The 15,401-nt window shown below is 42.1% G+C and overlaps 1 pseudogene; it reads right to left on the reverse strand.

Annotated features, from left to right (window-relative positions):
• Positions 1-1,706: 1,706 nt before the first annotated feature.
• LOC124400990 lies at positions 1,707-3,484 on the reverse strand (annotated as a pseudogene).
• Positions 3,485-15,401: the final 11,917 nt, after the last annotated feature.

Below are 15,401 nucleotides of genomic sequence, written 5' to 3' on the forward strand. Positions count from 1 at the left end.
TCTTACTCCGGATTTTCATGGAACCACCCAAGGCGTTGATAAGAAACCGTCCCCAGCTGCACAAAGTGGCCTCCTTTGAACATTGTTGGAATAAATGGAACAGCTCTCTCTTGGCTCAGGTCTTGTTTGACTGAGTGTTCTCCACATTCTCTGAGGTAAAGTTTGGTGTTCCGCAAGCATCTGTTTTAGGCCCACTGCTTATCTCTTTATATATGCTGCCTCTGGGTGAAATTATACATAAACATGGTATTCGCTTCCATTGCTATGCTGATGATACACGACTTTATATTTCAGCAAAGCCAGATGAGAGAGATCAGCTTAACAATGTTGAGGAGTGTGTAAAGTACATTAGACAGTGGATGCTTGATAACTTTCTTCTGCTCAACTCAGATGAGACGGAAGTACTTTTACTAGAAACACATGCAGCTAGAAGCAAACGATGGGTTACTTAACGTAATCCCGGGTTCTTTGATAACAGAGTGAGGTGTTTTACTACGGGAATCGCTTTGGGCATGACCAACTACGGAAGCTCTTATGACACCACGTCTCTCTTGACAGACAGGTCGACCTGAGATCAGGCTCCGCCCCACCTTTATCCCTCAGGTCAACCCCTCCTAACATCATTGCAGCGAGATTTCTTCCCGTCCAAGTGCAAGGAGGGAAGTGCTGGTGAAACACCTCACTCTGTTATCAAAGAACCCGGGATTACGTTAAGTAACCCATCGTTCTTTTTCTAACTTCGCTCGGTGTTTCACTATGGGAGATATAGACTGCTCCCGGATTGCACAAGCCAATCACATGGGCTCAGAGCGTCTGGCACTCAGCACCGCATGTGCCAAGGATGACTCAGACACATCTAGTCTATAAAACCTCACAAAGGTGTGTGGCGTAGCCCAGCCAGCCGCCGCACAAATTTCCTGAACAGAAACTACCTTAAGTAGGGCCCATGACGTCGCCATCCCTCTAGTAGAGTGGGCCCTCAGACCCGCAGGTGCCTGAGAACCACAGCATGCATACGCTATAGATATAGCCTCCACAATCCAGCGGAACAGCCGTTGAGTCGCCGTGCGGCGTAAGGAACCCAATCCCTCCTCCTCCTGAGGTGGGTGGAAAGCTGAAAGTTCCGTAGCGGGACATCTATAAAAAGAATCCAAACGCCGGGTTAGGGCGAAAGGAAACTTTCGTGAGCCCAGGGGCAAACTGTAAACAGGACGGACTGACAGACAGGGCTTGCAGCTCGCTCGCACGTTTAGCAGTCACTAGAGCCACAAGCAGCGCCGTTTTAAGAGAAAGAAATTTCAGCCCTACTCCAGCCTCCGGCTCGAAGGGGTGATGAGAAAGGGCTTCCAAAACCAAAGATAGGTCCCACTGAGGCACTAACTGCCGAGACACCGGCCTCTTACGGCATGCACCTTTCATAAACCGGCTAATCAACGGGTGCCGACCCGCAGGTTCGTTATTAAACCCGACATGACACGCAGAAATAGCCGCCAAATACACCTTCAAAGTAGAAAAAGCTTTCCCTTTATCCAGCAAATCCTGGAGAAAGCACAAAATGTCTCCCACAGAACACTGGAAAGAGACAATGTGACCACGGCCACACCACTTCTCGAAAACTTGCCATTTATTGTCATAAAGCGTGCGAGTAGACGAGGCCCTGGCACTCTGGATAGTGTGTATAACCGATTGGGGTAAACCTACCACACTCAAGTTCCACCTCTCACGGGCCAGGCCCAGAGAGCAATCCTGTCCGGGTAAGGATGATAAATCTCCCCGCCCGCCTGGGACAGAAGGTCCCTCCGTGGAGGGAGTGGCCACGGTTGATCTGACAGTAGCTGAACTATTTCTGCGATCCAGTGCCTGGACGCCCAACGTGGAATCAGTGACAAGCTGACTTCTCTGACCCTGGCCAGGGTGGGGGAAATCAAGCTCAGTGGAGGGAAAGCGTAGAGAAGAACGTTTGGCCACGGGTGGGCTAACGCATCCACACCCAACGGTGCATCTTCGTCTCTTAGAAAAAAGAACAGAGGACACTGAGCGTTTTCTAGCGAGGCGTAGAGATCTACGGCAGCCCGGCCGTATCTCTGCCATATCTGCTCCACCACCTGGGTGTGCAGTTTCCATTCCCCGTACAGGGGGTTTTCCCTGGACAACAGATCCGCACCCTTGTTCCATATGCCTGGAACATGACTTGCTCTGATGGACAAAAGCCTCGTGTCACACCACATTATCAGTTTCCTCGCTAACTGATGCAGCTGGAGGGAGCGCACACCTCCCTGCCAGTTGATGTACGCGACCACTGTGGAATTGTCTGTTTTTACCAACACATGTCGGCCCTTTATGAAAGGCAGAAAATGTTTCAGCGCTAGAAACACTGGCAACAACTCCAAGTAGTTTATATGTCTCGGGATTAGCTGTGGAGGCCAAACGACCGTTCACAGCTCTGCCCATAAGGGTCGCACCCCAGGCCGCCAAAGACGCGTCCGTCGTCATAGTAACCCGACTAGTAACGACACCGCCCCAAGGGAATCCCCGACCGAAGAGTCGTGGGGCATCCCCATTGGCGGAGCGCTAAGACGCAACCATGTGTAATTTTGACCGGCTGATTGAGATGACGTCGGGGACATAAGCGCAACCGCGCGACCCATCTCTGAAAATCTCTCATCATGAGAAGTCCCAGACGCACCACAGAAATCACTGAGGCCATTAAACCCAGCATTCGTAGGCACACTGAACGGGACCATAGACCCAGCCCAAAACGGAGCGACACTGAATGAGAGATGCGATTCTCCTCTGTCAGCGTGACTCGATAAGAGAGGGAATCTATACTGAGCCCTAGATATTCCGCGCACTGCGCAGGACACAAGCGGCTCTTTTCCCTGTTTATTCTGAAACCCAGGTTGCAGAGATGTGTGACTACGCCTCCGCATCTCTGATCGCCTGCTCTCTTGACGAGGAGCATATCAGATAATCGTGTATATAAGACAAAATCCGAATCCCGCTGTTTCTCAACGGCAAAAGTGTCGCCTCCACACACTTGCTAAAAGTCCTTGGAGCAAGAGACAGTCCGAACAGAATGGTTTGAAACTCGTAGGCAGTGCTTCTGTGCGCAAACCTCAAATATTTTCTGTGTGACGGTAAACGCCTATGTGAAAATACGCGTCTGATAGATCGATCGTCACAAACCAATCGCTTGGACGGATCGACCGACAGAGTGCTTTGTGTGTCAACATTCTGAATGAATATTTTCTCAGGTACTTGTTTAACACACGCAAATCCAAGATCGGACGAAGAGATGCGCTTCCTCTCGGGATCACAAAGTACTGGGAGTAAAAACCCTGACGGCTTTCTGCCTCCGGAACAACTCTGATTGCCCTTTTGCGCAAAAGAGAGTCGATCTCGGTCGCTAGGACGCGAGCCGACTCTTCGCCACCGAGACCAACACGTTCCTGTTTAAATCACTATCACCTGTGTCTCCTAACATGTCTATAAGGTATATATTTGTATGGCACATCATACAGCTTTTGTTGTTGTGGTATTGGTGTGTGCTGAGTGTGTGCACTGCATTCTTTCTCTGTGTCTGCGTTTTTAATTTCTGCTCAGGTTTGTGGTTATGGTTCTTGTTTTCACATTTCTAGTTGAGCTGGTGCACTTTGCATGATAAAACAATCTGCACTTGCATCCACCTTTTCACATTTGTGACAATTGGGAGCTCCACTTTTCTCTCGCCCTTATTCTTGTGCTGACATCCTTAATTTTTGCATGTAATAACTGACTTTTAAACTTTACATCTTTAAAGATCATGAAGTTCTTCCAGAATATATCAAATGAATGAAAAAATTAATTATTGAACAGAAATTGACTGATGTGCACATTTCATCATGCACATATTTGATAAATGCATAATTATGTATCCACAGTATGGTCTTAATAAACAAGCTTTTAAATAACTAAAGGCCAATAAATAAAACAAATCTAACAATTCAAACTGATCATGTGTTGAGGAATGTAAAGTATTTCTACACAGTACTATATGAATAATGAATCGTTTGTTATGTCTACAGTTCAGGATTTGCTCAGTGTGTGTCCTGAATAAATATTTTGCTTTATGTAGTCTTAGAGGTATCTTGCACTCTCATGTACCAGTTGTAAAAAAAGGTTTAAATAAATCTAATTCATACCCCCCTGTCCTCTACTTTTGCCTCTGTAACCTAATCACCTACATGTCCTCCCTCACCACATCCATAAACCTCCTCTTTGGCCTTCCTTTTTTCCTCCCTCCTGGTGGCTCTATCCTCAGCATTCTCCTACCAATATACCCCATGTCCTCACCTTGTCTCCAAAACGTCCTACATGCGCAGTCCCTCTAATAAACTAATTTCTAATACTGTATAACCTCGCCACTCCCAATGAAAACCTCAACTTCTTCAGCTCTGCTCCTCCAGCTCCACCTCCTGTCTTTTACTCAATGCCACTGTCTCTAAACCATACAACATAGCAGATCTCACCACAGTCCTAAAACCTTCCCTTTCACTCTTGCAGATACCCTTCTATCACAAATCACTCCGGCCAATTTTCTCCACCCACTCCACCCTGCCTGCACTCTTTTCTTCACTTCTCCAACACACTCTCCAATACTTTTTACTGTTGACCCCAGGTAAATAAAATCCTTCATCTTCACCACCTCTTCTCCCTGCAACCACACCACTCCACTGCCCTCCCTCTCATTCACACACATGTACTCTGTCTTTCTCCTACTGACTTTCATTCCCCTTCTCTCCAGTGTTTACCTTCACCTCTCCAGGCTCTTCTCAACTTGCTCTCTACTCTCACCATAAATCACAATATCATCCGCAAACATCATAGTCCATGGAAACTCCTGCCTGACATCGTCAGTCAACCTGTCCATCACCACTGCAAACAGAAAAGGGCTCAGAGCCGATCCTTGGTGTAGTCCAACCTCCACCTTGAACCAGTCTCTCGTTTCCACTGCACACTTCACTGCTGTCACTCTGTCCTCATGCATGTCCTGAACCACCCTCACATACTTCTCTGACACACCTGACTTCCTCATACAATACCACAACTCCTCTCTCGGCACCCTGTCGTATGCTTTTCCTAAATCCACAAACACATAATGCAACTCCTTCTGACCTTCTCTATACTTCTCCATCAACATTCTCGAAACCAAATAATGCGTGTGTCATGCTCTTCCTCTGCATGAAACCATACTGTTGCTAACAGACGGTCACCTCTTCCCTCAGCCTGGCTTCCACTACTCCTTCCCTTAACTTCATGGTGTGACTGATCAGCTTTATTCCCCTGTAGTTACTGCAGGTCTGCACATCTCCCTTATTCTTAAAGATTGGTACCAGCACACTCTTTCTTCATTCCTTAGGCATCCTCTCACATTTTAAAATCTTGTTCAAAACTCCACTGCCATCTCTCCTAAACATCTCCATGCTTCCTAAACATCTCCATGCATGTCATTGGGTCCTACCAACTTTCCACTCTTCATCCTATTAATTGCTGCTATCACTTCCTCCTTACTAATCCTATACACTTCCTGCTTCACCATCTCCACATCATCCAACCTTCACTCTCTCTCATTTTCCTCATCCATCAGCTGCTCAAAATACTCCCTCCATCTTCTTAACACACTCTCCCCTTGCATCACATCCTTCCCAGCTCGGCCAATTTGCTTGGCCAATTGGTACAAATCCAATTTTCTCCTTCTTGTCCAACTTCACATACAGCTCCTCATATGCTTTTCCTTGGCTTTTGCCACATTCAATTCAATTCATTTCTGTTTGTATAGCGCTTTTAACAATAAACCTTGTCTCAAAGCAGCTTTACACAGATAATATGGTATTAAAAAAAGTTATTTATAAGTGTAAGTTTGTCCCTGATGAGCAAGCCATTTTGGCAAGAAAAAAGTCCCCAATATGGCATAAGGAAGAAACCTTCAGAGGAACCAGACGCAAGACGCATCCTCGTCCTCCATATCCAAGTCGAGGAGGTCTGAGTTCGCATCTGCGTCCTCGTCGCACGGTCGTTCCTCATCCTCCGCGAGGAGGTTATCAAACAGAGGCGGCATGATCGGCGATTCGGCCTCCATCAGGTCCGCCCAGCTCGTTGTAGCTCGCGGCTGATGTTCGACGGCCGTAGACCTCGCGGCAGCGCCGGACAGACACGGGTTCTGTTGGTCAGCCACCGCTACTCTCAGCCGTCTCTCCAAATGTTTCACCGGCATCGACGCGCAGTGAGCGCATGCTTGCGGGTCCGCGAGCGACGCTTGAGCGTGCTTCGGGCCCATGCACGTGATGCACATAGGGTGAGGGTCCCTGCCCGAGATGGTTGCTCCACATGATGATGGACACGGGCGGGATGCAACCTCCCTGATCTTCGACTCATTCCCTTTGGTGGGGGGGATGATCGTCGACATGGCTGAGTACAGGGATATTAGACTCGTCACAACACGTTAGTCTGCCGATGTTCGCAGGGTAGTTAGCCCTCCGAAGGCTTTGCCTTGACGCGCTAAGCCTGTAATAGCCTGACGATACTACGTCACTACCGTGTAACTGAATACCCAGCAGGTTGGAATAGGAATAGCTCGCCTCGACCCGGACGCTATTCCGTGACGTCGCTCAGCACGATTCCGTACGACTGACCTTGCGTTCGGTGGCGGAATCCAATGACGGCCCGCACGATGAACAGTTAAGCGAAACCAGCTGATAAGTGGAAGTGCTGAGAGAGCTTAGTGTAGTCCCTTACGGGAAGAAAGCGCGAATGATGTTAGGAGGGGTCGACCTGAGGGATAAAGGTGGGGCGGAGCCTGATCTCAGGTCGACCTGTCTGTCAAGACAGACGTGGTGTCATAAGAGCTTCCGTAGTTGGTCACGCCCAAAGCGATTCCCATAGTGAAACACCGAGCGAAGTTAGAAAAAGAACTTTCCGATTACGTAGCATCTCTGGATGGTGTTTCTGTTTCAGCATGTACAGCAGTCAAATACCTTGGTGTTATTATTGACCCTAGTCTTTCCTTGACGTGAATAATATTACCAGGATCACCTTCTTTCACCTTAGAAATATTAGAAAATTAGAAATATGATGTCGTTACAGGATGCAGAAAAACTAGTTCATGTTTTTGTTACATCTAGATTAGACTACTGTAATGCTTTACTGTCTGGGTGTTCAAGTAATTGCATAAATAAGCTTCAGTTAGTTCAGAATGCAGCAGCAAAAGCCCTCACTAGATCTAGAAAATATGACCATATTATCCCTGTTTTAATCCGAATGCACCTTCCTCCACTCTTATACATCACCCTATGCTCCTCCTTCTTTTAAAATAAGTATTCACCACTGCCATTTTCATCCTTTTAGCAAAATCTCCCACCATCTGCCCTTCCACATTCCTCTTCTTAAGGCCATATCTACCCATCACCTCCTCATTACCTCTGTTCCCTTTACCTACATGCCCATTAAAGTCTGCCCCAATCACCAATCACCTTCTACCACTCCATCTAACTTACTCAAGAATCTTTCCTTCTCCTCCATCTCACAGCCCACTTGTGGAGTATAGGCACTGATGACATTTATCATCACCCCCACAACTTCTAGCTTAACGTTCATTTTTCAGAAACTCCCTTCACCTCTACTATACTCTTACTGTACTCCTTCTTCAGAATCACCCCTACACCATTTCTCTTTCTATCCACACCAGGAAAGAACAGTTTAAACCCACCTCTAATTTTCCTGGCCTTACTCCCTTTTCACTTGGTCTCCTGAACACACAACATATCTACCTTCATCTTCTTCATCATATCAGCTATCTCTCTCCCTTTACCAGTCATAGTATCAACCCTAACCTCTACTCTCCTCCACTTTTCTTTCCTGCTCTCTCTGTAGACGTCTTCCTTCTATCCTACTCCCCTTTTGGCCAACAGTAGCCCGATTTCTGATTCGTGATCTGCATATTTGATTTGAAACATGTTTTACACTAGATGCCCATCCTAACAACAACCCTCTCTATTTATCTGGGCATCAAATCATATTTTATTTGTCACATACACATACATACAGAGTTCGACATGCAGTGAAATGCTTTTTGTGACTGTCCGGCATTCAAGCATAAAAAGGAATGTAATATAAATGGAATGGAATGAGGATAAAAATAAAACCAAGAAAAAAAATGAAGGTAGATAAATAAAAAGTATAAACAATATAAAATATATGAAGATATATGTAAAAATATGTGTATATACCTAGATGTGTATGATAGATATTGACAGTAAAAATTAAAGTGATTAACGTGATTGTCCTTAAAGTGTCCATGTACAGTATGGTGTGGTATACAGTGGCACTGTGCTGTGCAAGTCCAGAGTTAAAGTTCCAGTCCAGAGTTAAAGTGTCATACACTGAAAACCCTAATAAGTTCAATTAACTCAACCTATTGAGTAAACTCGTTTACTCAATTGAATTGAGTAATGGATTTTCCAAAACTAAATTGTTAAGTTCATCTAACTTGGTGTTTCATAATTTGCACTTAAACTATTAAGTTCACTTACTTACATATTTAAGTCAACTTAAAAATTAAACTGAAATTTCAAATGATTATAAATTGAATTGACTAATATCATTGTTCTTTTAACTGTTAAAGCTTTATTCAGTCCAAAAAACACATTAAACATCATATTGAATGTATTTATTGTGCAAAATTGTTTAAACATTAAAACATTTAAATTTCAATTAATGAAACAGACCTGGTCACATCCACACTGTACGAACATGTACAGATAAATGATATAAATTACATTTCAGTTTAAATTTTAAAAACATACTGTATCAGAAAACACCCAGGTCACAGCCACAGTCTACAACACTGTACAGGTGGTAACAATATCCCACATTAACTGCTGCACAACAACACTGCTAGAACTCTGTGCACTTAAACAACTAAACATTTTTTATTAACAAAAAAGCTGTTTTGCCAAAGACTGTACTTTGGGCTTGAGGGCATTCTGTCCCATTGACATCAGTACACGCTGTATAAAATCAAATGTGTTTACGTGTGATTTGGGGTAATTCAGGTCTAATTTCCAAATGTTCTTGTTTCACCTGCAATATAAAAACAATTAAAAATATAAAAAATTGACAGTCATTGACAAAACATCATAAAGAAAATTATATTTTATTATAATTGATAATATTCAAAATTAATGTTATTAATAAAACCAGCCTAAACCAGCAAATACGGATAGGTAAACAGCTAGACAATTAATTATTGATGATGAAGATGGACTGCTGAAGAACACTTTTTTCTTTCCGAAAACACACGATTAACTAATCTATAAAGAATTTACATCTTACAAGTCAAATTCAGTTTCCCAATATGATTACTAAAATAATGTTCACAAAATTGATAGCGATGTTGACAAAGTCTGAACGGGAAACACAACGTGTCTGAAAGATTTGTAATGATGACTGGGTGGTTCTTTGTTATATAAATGTAAAATTAGGTTTTAAACAAACATATTTGACAAATTAAAATAATATTTTTAAGTTCATTTCTGCATAAAAACTTTACTTACCGAGTTTAAAATGGCGATTCCAGAACTTTCCGGCATCAGCAACAGGCATTAAGGACCGCCTATAGGATTATTCTACCAATCACTGCATTAGTTCTCTTTTTGCCAGGCAGAACTCCTTAAATAACCAATCACCATCAAGGGAGACCAGAGTGACTATTTTTATAAATCAGAATTTTGAGTTCATAACAGTCACAATTTTAAGTTGAAGTATTTTGCGGCTAAGTAAGTTAATCTAACTTATATTTTTGAGTTATGGTTAGAAAATATAAAATTTCAAGTAGTGTTAACTCAAGATTACTTGATAATTTAAGTAATGACAGCAGCGTATTTTATCAATAATCTTCAAGAAATTAGGATATTAGATAGATCTCTGTCTGACCCCGCAGAGCTCGACTGGGCCACTCTATACCTAGAATCAACATTACGTTATACTCTAGATGATGTAGCTCCCCTTAAGACCAAAATGATCAGGGAGAAAAAATTAGCACAGTGGTATAATGATCATACGCGCACCTTAAAACAGACCACTCGAAAATTAGAACGTAAATGGCATCAAACAAAATTAACAGTATTTCAAATAGCATGGAAGGAGAGCCTCCTAATTTATAGAAAATCTCTTAGTGCTGCTAGATCAGCATATTTCTCCACCCTCATAGAAAATAACAAGCATAATCCTAGATTTTTATTCAGCACGGTAGCAAAATTAACAGGGAATAAAAGCACTGCACTAACATGCACACCATCATTAGGTAGTAATGATTTCATGAACTTTTTTAATAATAAAATTGAAAACATCAGGCAAAAAATCCAGACGGTTTTAGAAAAGGTTGTAGCACAGCAGTTATGCTCACACCTTCTTATGAATAACATTTTTGAAATGTATCAGTCAGGATTTCGGCCTCATCATAGCACAGAGACAGTGCTAGTTAAGGTGGTAAATGACCTGTTATTGGCCTCTGATCAGGGTCTCCATTGATTACACTATACTACTTGCTAGACTTGAGCACGTTGTTGGAATAAAGGGAACAGCTTTCTCTTGGCTCAGGTCTTATTTGACTGATTGCAGTTTTTTGATGTAAATGGCGAGTTCTCCACAGTCTCTGAGGTAAAGTCTGGTGTTCCTCAAGGATCTGTCTTAGGCCCTCTGCTTTTCTCTTTATATATGCTGCCTCTTGGTGAAATTATTCATAAACATGGTATTCGCTTCCATTGCTATGCTGATGATGCACAGCTGTATATTTCAGCAAAGACAGATGAGAGAGATCAGCTTAACAATGTTGAGGAGTGTGTAAAGGACATGAGACGGTGGATGCTTGATAACTTTCCTCTGCTCAATTCAGATAAGACGGAAGTACTTTTACTAGGACCACATGCAGCTAGAAGCAAACTTTCTGATTACGTAGCATCTTTGGATGGTGTTTCTGTTTCAGCGTGTACGGCTGTCAAAGACCTTGGTGTTATTATTGACCCTAGTCTTTCTTTGAGGCTCACGTGAATAATATCACCAGGATTGCCTTTTTTCACCTTAGAAATATTGCTAAAATTAGAAATATGATGTCGTTACAGGATGCAGGAAAACTAGTTCATGCTTTTGTTACTTCTAGATTAGACTACTGTAATGCTTTACTGTCTGGGTGTGCAAATAAGTGCATAAATAAGCTTCAGTTAGTTCAGAATGCAGCAGCAAGAGTCCTTACTAGATCTAGGAAATATGACCACATTACCCCAGTTTTAATTAGTCTACACTGGCTCCCAATCAAATCTCGCATTGATTATAAAATACTGCTACTGACGTATAAAGCACTTAACGGTCTCGCACCGCAGTATCTGAGTGAACTTCTGTACCAGTATGATCCTCCACGCCTACTTAGATCAAAAGGTGCAGGCTATCTGTTGGTTCCTCAAATAATGAAGACTACAGCAGGGGGCAGATCTTTCTCTTATAAAGCCCCACAGTTATGGAACAGCCTTTCAATCAGTGTTCGGGACTCAGACACAGTCTCAGTGTTCAAGTCGAGGTTTAAAACATATTTATTCAGTCAAGCCTTTGATCAGTGGATTTTTTATTAGGTAAAGGCTCAGATCTGGAGGGAACATGGATATAGAGTGTTTGGTGAACTGGGATATTTGTATTCTGTCGTCCCCTCACATTCACATGTTCACTCAGGTTTGTTGACGGTGGTGTGGTGGGTCGTCTCTTATCGCAGAGATCCCTCATGTCTGTATTACCTTCTGGTTTTCCCTTTTAGTTATGCTGCCATAGCGAGTCTTGCCGGAGTCCTACATACAATAAGGACACTTAATAATCCATATCCTTCTCATTCTGTCACCCTCTTCTTTCTCTCTCTCTCTCTCTCTCTCTCTCTCTCTCTCTCTCGATCGATTTAAACTTGCTCCTGAGGCTCCAGTGACCACTGTTCCTGCCCCTCTCCCCTCCCTGGATCTTCCCACTTTGTCCAGGCCTGCCTCTGTATAGTGTTCTCTTCGAATGGAGGCCACTCTTTGCAGCTTGGGACAGTTTCTCATCAACGCCTTGGGTGGTTCCATGAAATTCCGGAGTAAGAAGGGGCACTTTGAGGATGGATTGGACTGTAGTTAATGTCAACAGTCTCCTACACTGATTTAGGAATACAGTTTGTTTCTGATTATCATCACTGTACCCCGCAACATTGTATATCTGAAATTCGGTGCAACCCAGATGAGGATGGGTTCCCTCTTGAGTCTGGTTGCCACCGGCTTGCTCATCAGGGACAAACTTACACATAAGGAACATATTCACTTTTAATCACCACATTATCTGTGTAAAGCTGCTTTGAGACAATGTTCATTGTTAAAAGAGCTATCCAGTGGAACCCCGTTGTACGAGCAACCTATAGTACGAGCATACGGAGATACGAGCAAACTCGCTCGCAAAATTTTACCGTTTCACGAGCAAATTTCGAAGGCACGAGCAAACCCACGCTGCTGGTTCCCCGTAACTGTGGCAGCGGGGGCGTGGCCGAGCGGCGGTTTGTGAATGAAGGGCGGGTCCGGGAGCAGATAGGCAGGGGATGCCTCACCTGAAGTTAATGTGACCTAATGATTGTTCTCTTTTTTAAAGTGATCGGAGGGTGCATTTAAGGAGGAGAGTGTGTGTGTGTGTGTGTGTGTGTGTGTGTGTGTGTGTGTGTGTGTGTGTGTGTGTGGCACTAAGTAGACCAACACAAAAAAATAAAAAAATAAATAAAAGTGGCTCCCGTATTCATACGCTCACCCACAGTAACTGTTTTTAGTTTTATACTTTTATTTCACTAGAAATCTTGAAAAATGTCTCCCAAGAAAATCAGTGATGGTGCTGTGAAAACGAAAGTAAATAGAATTACCATGGAAACCGAGAAGGTTACGAGCGTGGTGCACGTCTCACACTCGCAATCAAACACTACCACATGAGTAAGTGTTAAATTATGTTTATATTACGGTAATTTGCAGTGCATTTGTTTTTAAAAATAGGCTACAAATAGTTTTTAAGTGCAGAAATAAGCGATCGATAGAGATCTCGGAACGGATTAAATCACTTTTACATTCATTCCTATGGGGAAAATTAGTTCGAACTTACGAGCAAATGGACACGAGCAATTTTCAAGAACGAATTATGCTCGTACAATGGGGTTTTACTGTACAAATAAAAATGAATTGAATTGAATTGAATTGAATTAAATTAAATTGAATTGAATACAGTTTAGCAACAGAGAACATTTTAAGAGGAACAAATGATGGAAGAATCTCCTGACTCTAACTTGCCGCAACACCTGTGGCCTTGTTTGCATTATTTTTTCCTTGAGTCACTGAAAAGGCAATTCTGGGCTCATGACATTTTATTAGATATTAATCAGTATTTAAATCATTAATATAATTCTATTAAAACATTGCAAACATTTCAACATGCCTTAATATATAAAGGTCCCAGCAATTTCACAAATTATTATTATTTTGGGCCATTTTCATTTACAATGGATAATGAAATAGTGAAGGAAATTATATACACATTTAAAATGTAGTCATGTAGAATAACATCCACACCTTAAGTGCAAGAAATATACAATACTGCAATTAAAACAACATTTCATACACATTTTTTGGTGCAATGTAAGAAAAACACTTTGGTATTTCTGTTACATGTAAAATTATAAAAACATTGAATGATACTTAACAGGACTGCATTAGAGTATGGCCTATGATCTATAACCTGTCACTGACAGTTCTAGTTTTTAAAATCCTGTGAAAGGCTGAGCAGTAAAAATGATAAAATCCCCTGAATAGGTAGTGATGAAGCATTCGAGAAACAACAGATGGAGGATGGATTTTGGTAGCGGGGGGTTCAGTGTAAATGTCCTCTCTCATATGAGGACATGGCTGCATGCTCTTCAGCAACAGTAATCCAATTTATGCTGAAGTGGACGGGCAGAGGTTCAATTACGACCAGACAATGCATGCCAAAAAACATGCAAGGGGAGCATTCACATGAGGAATTTGCCATGGCTGAATACAGTTCCAACCATTAAGTCACTGTTGACAGGTACACAAGAGAGATTTGCATATAAGATGCTAGGACTTCAGAAAAAAACCTGCATTTTTTTTTTTTTTTATCAACAGACTATCATCCCATTTAACACTATAGCTTTAGCCTAACTAAAACGGATAATAAAATAAAAAAATATGTAGGAATTTGAAAATGTAACCATTGGTGTATTATTGTTAAGATAAGATAAGATAAGATAAACCTTTATTCGTCCCACAGTGGGGAAATTTCTTTGTCTTTTTTTCATTCTGCTGTAACAATAATTTAAGTGAAGAATTTAAGGTGTGCATTTTTTCATGATACAAAACCACTGGCTCTAAATAATGCAACCCAAATCTATAGGACTCATTCTGACTCCTAAATAATGGATATCCAAGATCTGCCAGCAATACTGATTACCTTATTGATACAGGAGGGCTTAGAACACATTATTTCCCATGTGGCAGAAATGTACAATGTCCACACAGCACCACCTGCCGGACACACATGCAAACATACACAGGTAATCGCAGTTGGCTGTTTAATAATGTATGCTGACTGAAGATAAATATCAACATCAATGACAATAGGGAACTCAGGGAACTTTTACAAACGTTGTCATTGAAAAAGATCATGAGACGAAAGCACATTAGTGATGCTGCTTCCAAGAATAACTGGCAACCTGTGTGATTTACTGTGTGCCTGGTGAAGATTCCAACAAGGAACTGGAAGAGAGATTTTTACCCATTACTTGACTAGCAAACTTCAGTGATCCAATTTCATTATGAAGAATTTATTATAGTTTTGCTTGTAGCCCACACAAGCTGTTCAGTGGAGGTTTATTGTATGTGTGTGTGTGTGTATATATACACACACACAGGATGTGTGGGAAACCACTGGGGTCTGCTGGCAACCTTCTGAGTCACTACACACCAAAGTCTTTAGTTTCAGTCACTTTTCTAATAGAATGTCTTATGTGAAGTTTATACAAATGGCAAAATGGCATCAGTATAGAAATGTGTACATGTTAAACACGTTTAAACACTAGCTAATTGGTTAAGTAACCAGTTTTGTGTGTGTGTGTGTGTGTGTGTGTGTGTGTGTGTGTGTGTGTGTGTGTGTGGCGAACATTGAAATCAATATACTATGACACTGATTTCCTAAAATATCAATATCCTAAAACAACTAATCTGACAAGATGCTGCTTAATTAAATTTCCCTGTGTGTGTACTTGCTATCAGGGTGGAGTTGAGTCTAAGTGGAACGTTCTAGCA

Source organism: Silurus meridionalis, chromosome 2, assembly GCF_014805685.1.
Source record: "Silurus meridionalis isolate SWU-2019-XX chromosome 2, ASM1480568v1, whole genome shotgun sequence".
In the NCBI taxonomy this organism is placed as follows: Eukaryota; Metazoa; Chordata; class Actinopteri; order Siluriformes; family Siluridae; genus Silurus; species Silurus meridionalis.